Source organism: Cimex lectularius, unplaced genomic scaffold (genome assembly GCF_000648675.2).
Source record: "Cimex lectularius strain Harlan isolate CLEC.00 unplaced genomic scaffold, Clec_2.1 scaffold310, whole genome shotgun sequence".
In the NCBI taxonomy this organism is placed as follows: Eukaryota; Metazoa; Arthropoda; class Insecta; order Hemiptera; family Cimicidae; genus Cimex; species Cimex lectularius.
Window position 1 is genome coordinate 219,688 of NW_019392984.1, and position 8,175 is coordinate 227,862.

Below are 8,175 nucleotides of genomic sequence, written 5' to 3' on the forward strand. Positions count from 1 at the left end.
TGTGTCGAGAATTATAATTGGATTGATAGGATTATGTATGTGGGTAGGGATGGAGGTCTGGGCTTTTGTAGAGATTGCTTTTTACTGGCGGTATCATAGACTAATGGTCTGTGTGGCTCAGTGCGAAGCAGGAGGTTTATGCAATGGTGCCAATGATTTTGGAGTAGAGTTACTGTATTTTTTATAGGTTAGAACGTTTGGTTGAGCCTAACAGATCCCTACGTCCAGTTTGGTTGTAGTAATGAGTAGTACAGGTTGGACGAGAGGTTATACCGCAGAGGATGAATTTGTTGAGATTTGCTTTCGATGAGTCTAATCCTCCATTTCTTGAACCATTCTTTTAAACAAAGATGCCATGGAGGTTTCTGATGGCTACTATTTACTTGGACGTCTGCGTGAGGTACTGGGGTTAATAGTCTCCAGTGTATACTGAAAAGAGAATGAGATCAATTATGGTGCCTCGAGGATTACTCGATTCGTCATGCTAGAAGGGGAGAAGGATATTTCTATTATTACTTGAAAATACCTATCAGATTTATCGTATTTTAGGATACGTTAATATGTGAATGATGCCCTTTAGTTCAAGTCTAAGCTCGGGAGCCACACCCGATCGTCACGTCAAGGAAAGCACCTGCACAGCATTGATGGGATGGAATGACACTTAAGCTTTCAATGATAAGGTGTAGTGTTTGAGGAATGCTTTTTCAAAATGGCTCCAAGTAATGACAGAAAATACATTTATATTAATGATTTTCTATTTTTTCTGTTAAGTTGCTATACTGGTTTTGCAGGGTAGATATATTTCTTGTAAAAGACTAGAAGAGCTTTCTTCAATGAACTTAATCAATTCCTAGGATCTTCTAACAATATTTTCCGTAGGCAGTAATGAAACTTTAAACCAACATATCATTTTTTCTTTTTTATAAATGACATTATTCTTATTAACTTTAGTTCTGATATAATGATTCAGTGTGTTTCTTGATAATTGAAAGCCTGTAAATTTAATTGTATACACTACATTAAAAACTTAATTGCATAACGTTAACTTCTCAACTTTGATTAAGAACAAAACTGATTACTTACAATGTACAGACTTTTAGAGGAAGGTACGTAATGAGTGAAGAGCTTTTTTTAAGGAATACTAAATCATGATCTGTCGTTTCCTGGGTTGTACTTTATTTAGCGGCATCGTATCATCAAAAGACTAGTTAGATTTTACCAGTAACCAGATCAACTAGTCAGGTATATAAAAGAGTCTCGATTTATTCCCTTAAGCTTCCATCAGACCCAAAGTGATCAAATTCAGCAGCTAACCTTTTTACCGCTGGCAATGTAAAGAATTCTTTTTCTTTTCTGAATCGTATTTCCAATGCTCTTGGATCTTTAAATCATCCGGTATCGCTGGATGGTTTTGACTTCGATTGGCCATGATCCGTGGAATCTTCTTTCTGCATTGTTCAAATCAAACAGAAATGTAAATGCAAAATCGCAATTTTCTGATGCGGGAAGTAGAATATCCAGACGATTGCAGAAGGTCCGTACACTATGTAGGAACCGCACTCGGCCTCGTTGGTCGAATTTTCCCCCTCCTTCTGACTAGCGCTGCGGTTTAGTGTTGATTTTGCATTTCCAGAAGTCCCCACGTTACAAGGCTTCGTCTTTACAAATAGGGCGTCTGACGGCAGCCGAATATACTGGAACTCAACGATTTCCGACCGCCCCGGAGCACATTAGGCCGGTAGGGAGGCAACGCGCGGCGCGGAGCCGGCTTCCAGAATTCTCGCAGCTTCTCCAGCTCTGCTCCTCGCCGCGCCTTCCTCCCTACCGGCCTAGTGTGCGCCCAGTTTTACACTATACCTCCCGCCTGACGGATTATCGTACATTAGTGAGGTTTCTGTACTGATCGAGCGTTTGCCCCAGTCCCCCAGCATCTATGCTTGTGGGACGTTGTGATATGATAGTGAGCGTATTAAAAAAAAAAAAAAAACTACATAACATATTGATGAAAGGCCTCATTTTTACAGCTTCCACGCGCTGTCTGCGCTAAAAAACTGTCCAAAAAGCAAACACACTCTTCATCATTTGATATAATTATTAGAGCAAGGATCTGATAAGGTAATAAAGAAAAATAAAAAAATAGCGTTGATACGCCTGTGCAATGAAATTTCTGTTTATACTTTTCCTTATGGGTGCATGGTGATGCCATGACCCTAAATTTTAAATTTGATGAAAAATTCAAATTAAAATGATCCTAATTGATGCCGACTATATCTGGTATATGGTTCTAGGATCGAGTATGGGCCAGAAGCTGGTAACTATGAACATAAACAAAGGACTAGAATTAAAATATAACCCTTAGGCTATATGTAACTATCTTTCAGGCGGAGTCTGTGGACTTTGTACAACGTGCCACGGAGATAAAAAGCTAGGTATTAAAAACGAATAGCCACTGAAGACAATTACGTCAGTAGTAAGGTCCGGAGCCATATGTGAATGTTTGAAGGCCCTATCAGACATTACGGACAACATCAAAATCGCGCTTGTCTGGGAACCAGGCAGAAGGTCAAGGAGGATGCCGATAAGTTAGCCTAAAGAAAGTTCAGCGAGAACACCTATCAGCCCTAAGCACTTTGGAGGCAGACCATACTGCTAAAAACATACATTAGATTAAGAATAAGTACGAGAACTGTATTCCAGGATAGAGGTATATGGGAAAGTTCTTGAAAAAATCATCACGGAACCAACGGCAGAACTCCTAAACCATGGACGTATTAGGGTTGCTGACTGGACACTGCATCTCCTGAGGCATATTAGACATATATAGATTCGGAGCAGTAGAAACAACCCTATGCGTTTTACCCAGAAAGAAAAAAAATAGAAGAACTTATTATTTCTTGGTGCGAAGCCTAAGAATGTTGAAATTCCTACTCCTGGGAAGGAAACGCCAAAGCCTGAATTTACACACACGAGTCCAACATAACGAAGATCTCTAGATAATAATTACGATTGCACGATAGATTAATACTGGTCGCAATGCGCAATGTCGTGAAGATGGAGACTCCTTTTAAACTGAACCTTAAATATTCCTCATCACGGATTAGTAGTTGTCATTCACGTTTCGGCTTTGCATCATCTTCAGTGAGGAACTGTCTGTCTCGTTGCCATTTTTCCTCATTTATATGATGCTATAAGCACCATTATTGTTTAACGGGCTAGTTGTCATTGTTTCTTTCTGATAGTCACATGACCTTAACGATAACCGACGGACCCAACGGCAATAAAACCCTATATACATTTTCAAAACTTCGAAACCGTAGTGTAGTAGACAAGCATAAAATATAATTCAACAATAAAAAAAGATGGCGTGACACGACTAGATGTTCTACAGAACAAACAAAATAATAATTGATATCAATTTATTTGTTCAATCGATAAAAAGAAATAATAGAATTTTCCGCATTGCTATCCGTGAAAACAGTTTATCAGGCGCTTTAATTTGTCGATTTGAAAACTCACATTAAGGGGAACTCTCGAAAATGTCTAACTAAGCGGTGCTAACTGCAAATCGGCACATTTCGTATGCATATCATGGCTGGGGAACCTTAGAAGAAAGAGGACAAAGAAGGTTACGAGTTACAATGCTGTATATATGCAGATTCACCGCACGCAATCATTTAAACGATTGCACAATGGTCGAAAATCACATACAGCAGTAGGTCGTTCATAGGGTTGAAATGCCTTGGACCTGCGGTCGTGCTTGGAAGGCAAATACCGTCATACCCTTTTCTCACTCCTTATCACCATCCAGAGAGAAACATATTTCCATACATACATACCAACCTAGTCGGATCCATTTACAGGGACGTGCAAAATATCGTAGCTTTTTTTCTTTTTTTTTTTTTTAACAGAACTTCTAATTCTGGAATATCTGTTTTGAATGTCTTTTAAATTTCATTTGATTATGTTGTAATTTTTATATGGTATAAGAGGCGGATTTTATATTTGTAATTGTGGGAAAACAAGGTTAAAATATCACCGTGCTAGAACTATTTGGTTATTTTTTCTATTCTTATGATGAATGATTGAATAAATATTATAAATAAAAAGAATTTTATATGTGATATTCAAGCATTAGGCATAAAGTGGAATGTATATATTACAAACTATATCAAATCACTAGTTATATATGAGGTCATACAGTTTTTTCGCCAAATTAACCATTTTTAACTTAAAATTAACCTGTTTTTGTTTCATAAGCTTTTTCAAATAATATTTACATATTTAAATAATTCTCAAATGAAAAGAATCTTTATTTTTATGTTTAATTTTATGTAAAATTTCTTTTTAATTAGTTTTCATATGGTATTTTACATAGTAAACCGTTTTTATATATCAAAACAACTGAAATTAATAGAAAAATCATTTGTTTTATGATTTCATAACTTTTTAATTTTAATCCATTTACGTTTTAGTGGTCAATTGACCAAGTTTCTTCTTTCAATTAATTATTCTTTCTACGTATGGTCTTCGTTGGGATAAAGAAGTCAGTGTCTCGAGCGGGATTCGAACTCAGGACCTTCCGCTAAATACGTCGCTGCTCTACCACTTGAGCTACCCTGACTTAGATCCTCTCGGACACCAACTCTCCCTCTCAACCTACAACCATATATACAAAATTTATTTATATATATATATATATATATATATATTTATATATATATATAAATTTTAATTGTGATGACTTCTTAGAGAGATTCCAATTATTTTACATTTTCAAAAATTTGCAGATAGACTGGAATTTTACTTTACATGTCTACAGACAGGGTGATTCACAAACCATGAGCGAAACTCAAGATGATTCATCAGCTTATTTGCAACAAACAAGTTTCGATACATTTTTTAAAAATTCTCAATAGTTTCGGAGATATTTATAGATTATTTCTTTTCTCCAAAACGCTGTTTGTTGTACGTTAAAACCGACATAACGTTTTTGCCCTTTAAGGTATAGAAAATCTGATAGCACCATTGAAAATTTTGATATATTTCCTAATCGTCTGTGATAAATAAGGTTTTTAAAATGATTCCTTTAAGCATTTCATTTGGTCAATCATGAAAGGAACCAGTTTTTGTCATTTCAGCTAGAGTATTAAGCTGCATTTAAATCTGAGCATTTGTTGAAGCTTGAAAACCCTGTGCTTTTTTCCTAGGATAAAATTGTCATTAGTTAAAAAATTGGTTGTTATTCAGATATCGTGAGATGCGGTCGGGTGTGATGTAGGTTTCAGAAAAACATTTTCTTTATCGTGCCAACGTTTCGATCTTTATTGTGACCATCTTCAGGGCCTGGGATTTACAAACATTGTTTACATATAACAATTACATTTTGGATGTGGAAAAGTGAATTTATACAAAGTAAAATATATTTTTTTATATTCAATCAAAGTATTTCTACTCACTCAAAGTGTTTGTCTTCTGTGTNAATGTTTTTCTGAAACCTACATCACACCAGACCGCATCTCACGATTTCTAAATAAATGTAAATTTTTCCGCAATGCTGCGCGTCTGAAAAATCTTAAAAATACGGAAAAAACATTACAAATAGTGTGTAGAGATTAGTGACCGTTAATCCGTAGTTATTCAGATATCGTGAGATGCAGTCGGGTGTGATGTAGGTTTCAGAAAAACATTTTCTTTATCGTGCCAACGTTTCAATCTCTTATTGAGATCATCTTCAGGGCTCAAAGTGTTTGTCTTCTGTGTAATTGTGCCATCCTTGCGTGTCGTGTTGAGAGTGCCCGTTGGCACGATAAAGAAAATGTTTTTCTGAAACCTACATCACACCCGACCGCATCTCACGATATCTGAATAACTATCGATTAACGGTCACTAATCTCTACACATTAAAAAATAGGGTTTGAATAAGAAAATAGTGCTCAAATGGCGAATGCTTTCCTTTGTCTTTATTCATATGGATAGTAATGAAATTGAAAAAAAAAAATTTTTTTTAAATAAAATAACGTCCCGTTTTTAAGAAAAATACAAAATTAGTGGAAATAATCCTCTTAATCACCTGATTTGATAAGGCAGTTGCGTACGCTAAAGAAGTTGTTTATTTAATTATTACAATCCTTTCTCATTGTTGTTACTATCTAATAATTTACTTTTAAACAGAGTTCTTATTAGTTATACTTCGGTAATCGTTCACCATGGTTTAAGTGGGGAACACACTTGCCCGATGCTACCCGACGCCTTGTCACGTTTTGGGAGGGTGTGCACATCTATGCGACGTCAAGCGCACTCCACGTACAGTCACACAGCGTGCATCACAATAATCACTATCACAAACGCAACGCCTCTTTTGTTCTTAATGCATTATTTTGAGCAAAACCATGTAATAAATTGTTAGTTGAATTTAATTGTTTTAAATAAAGTTATTCCGGTGATTTGTTAAATTTTTTGATTAACCATCATAATTAAATAATTTTTATAAAAACTTATGAATTTTTGATCTCGTTTAATTTGGTTTACATTAAAATATGAATGTTATAATTAATATAACGACAGAATTACATATACTCAGTTTGAAATAAACTACAAATAATATGAGTGTCTGGTTCTGACGCTACTCGACGAAAATGGTTTAATTTTAAGAGGAAAACCATGTTACGAGCAAAACAATTTATTAAATAGTTAGTTAAATTCATTATATCAACAATTGGTATTCCGGTTTTTTGATTAATTTTCTACCAGATCAATAAAATTAATTAAAAAAAAAACTAATGAATTTTTATTCTCGGTTAATTTGGTTTATATTAAAATACGTTTGTTGTAATGAATATAACGACAATAAAACATGTAGTTTGAATAAAAATATGATTGTCTGGTTTTTTGTCTTTGACTGTACTCGATGCTACCCGACGAAATTCTGGACAATGGGGATGGCAAAACGTAGAGTAGGGTAGCATCGCATAGCATCGGGCAGATGTGCACAGGGGTAATACAATCTTATGGAAAATTGGACTTTGGATTTGCGTCGGGTAGCGTCGCACAGCGTTGCTTTGGGTAAGTGTGTTCCTTGCTTTATACTAACGAGGAGTGCTCCGATTTGATATTTGCACACCTTGTTGCTCGGAGTAATGCAGACCGGGCAGTGCAGGAGTACTGAGATCATGGTGAACTATGGAGAATTTAAAAAAAAATGTGTAGAATATTTTTTGTTGGAAATAAACTGAAAAGTCATCTCATTGAGTTTCGCGCATCGTTGTGTGAATCACCCTGTACATTTCGTACCATTTAAGTTCTTTTAATGCTTTAACGAAAAGATTAATTTGAAATTAAAAAGGTTAATTTGACGGAAAAAAGCAATAAAATTTTTATCCATTTTATCTACGAATGAATAAATAATTTTAAAAAGGACCAAAGAACTGTTGTAATTTTAACACTTTATGCAAACACTTCTATTATGATGTTTCATCTGTGATTCAAGTGAATTGTAGAACAAAGGTTGTTTGAAATTAGTCATATCTGGTCTGCATATTCTCTGTGTGGCTCTTGAGACAGACGAGATTCGGCTTCACGCCCTCTTTACTGGAAATCTACACTGACAGATAGCGTTAAGACGAAACGCGTCTTTCTCTCCTGACCTACACCGAGAATATACGATCCGAAGAAGAGAAGGTAATCAATTTGGATCAAATCTACTGTCATATCTACGGGGGAGAAAAAGAGCGAATGTGTCCGAGGACGAGAGAAATACTCTTGCCTTTTTTCCAAAAATTGACTTGTAAATCCGAGGTCTCGTCAGTCAAAAAAGAAAATCGCACATATGATTTGAGATTATGTTAATTCTTGTTTGAAACCAACTCTCCAAAGTATTATTACACCTTGCAAACAATTACTTCTTAAAAAATCTTTTTCCTGTTAATTATAAGTTCATAACCATATTATTTTCCGTTTTTCTCATTACAACAATGCAAATTTCTTAAATTTAACAACACTCGATAGACTCAACTTTCTTCCTTTTTTTTACTTTAAATCCGCAGACATGGAGAAAAGTTTTTTTATCAATGGATCATATGCTTTATAAGCATTTCGTTAACTGTACGGACATCATCAAAAGTGCTTAGGATTTCGTGTCGTGTTCGTTTTTATCATTCCAGTCTCGTGTATCACGTT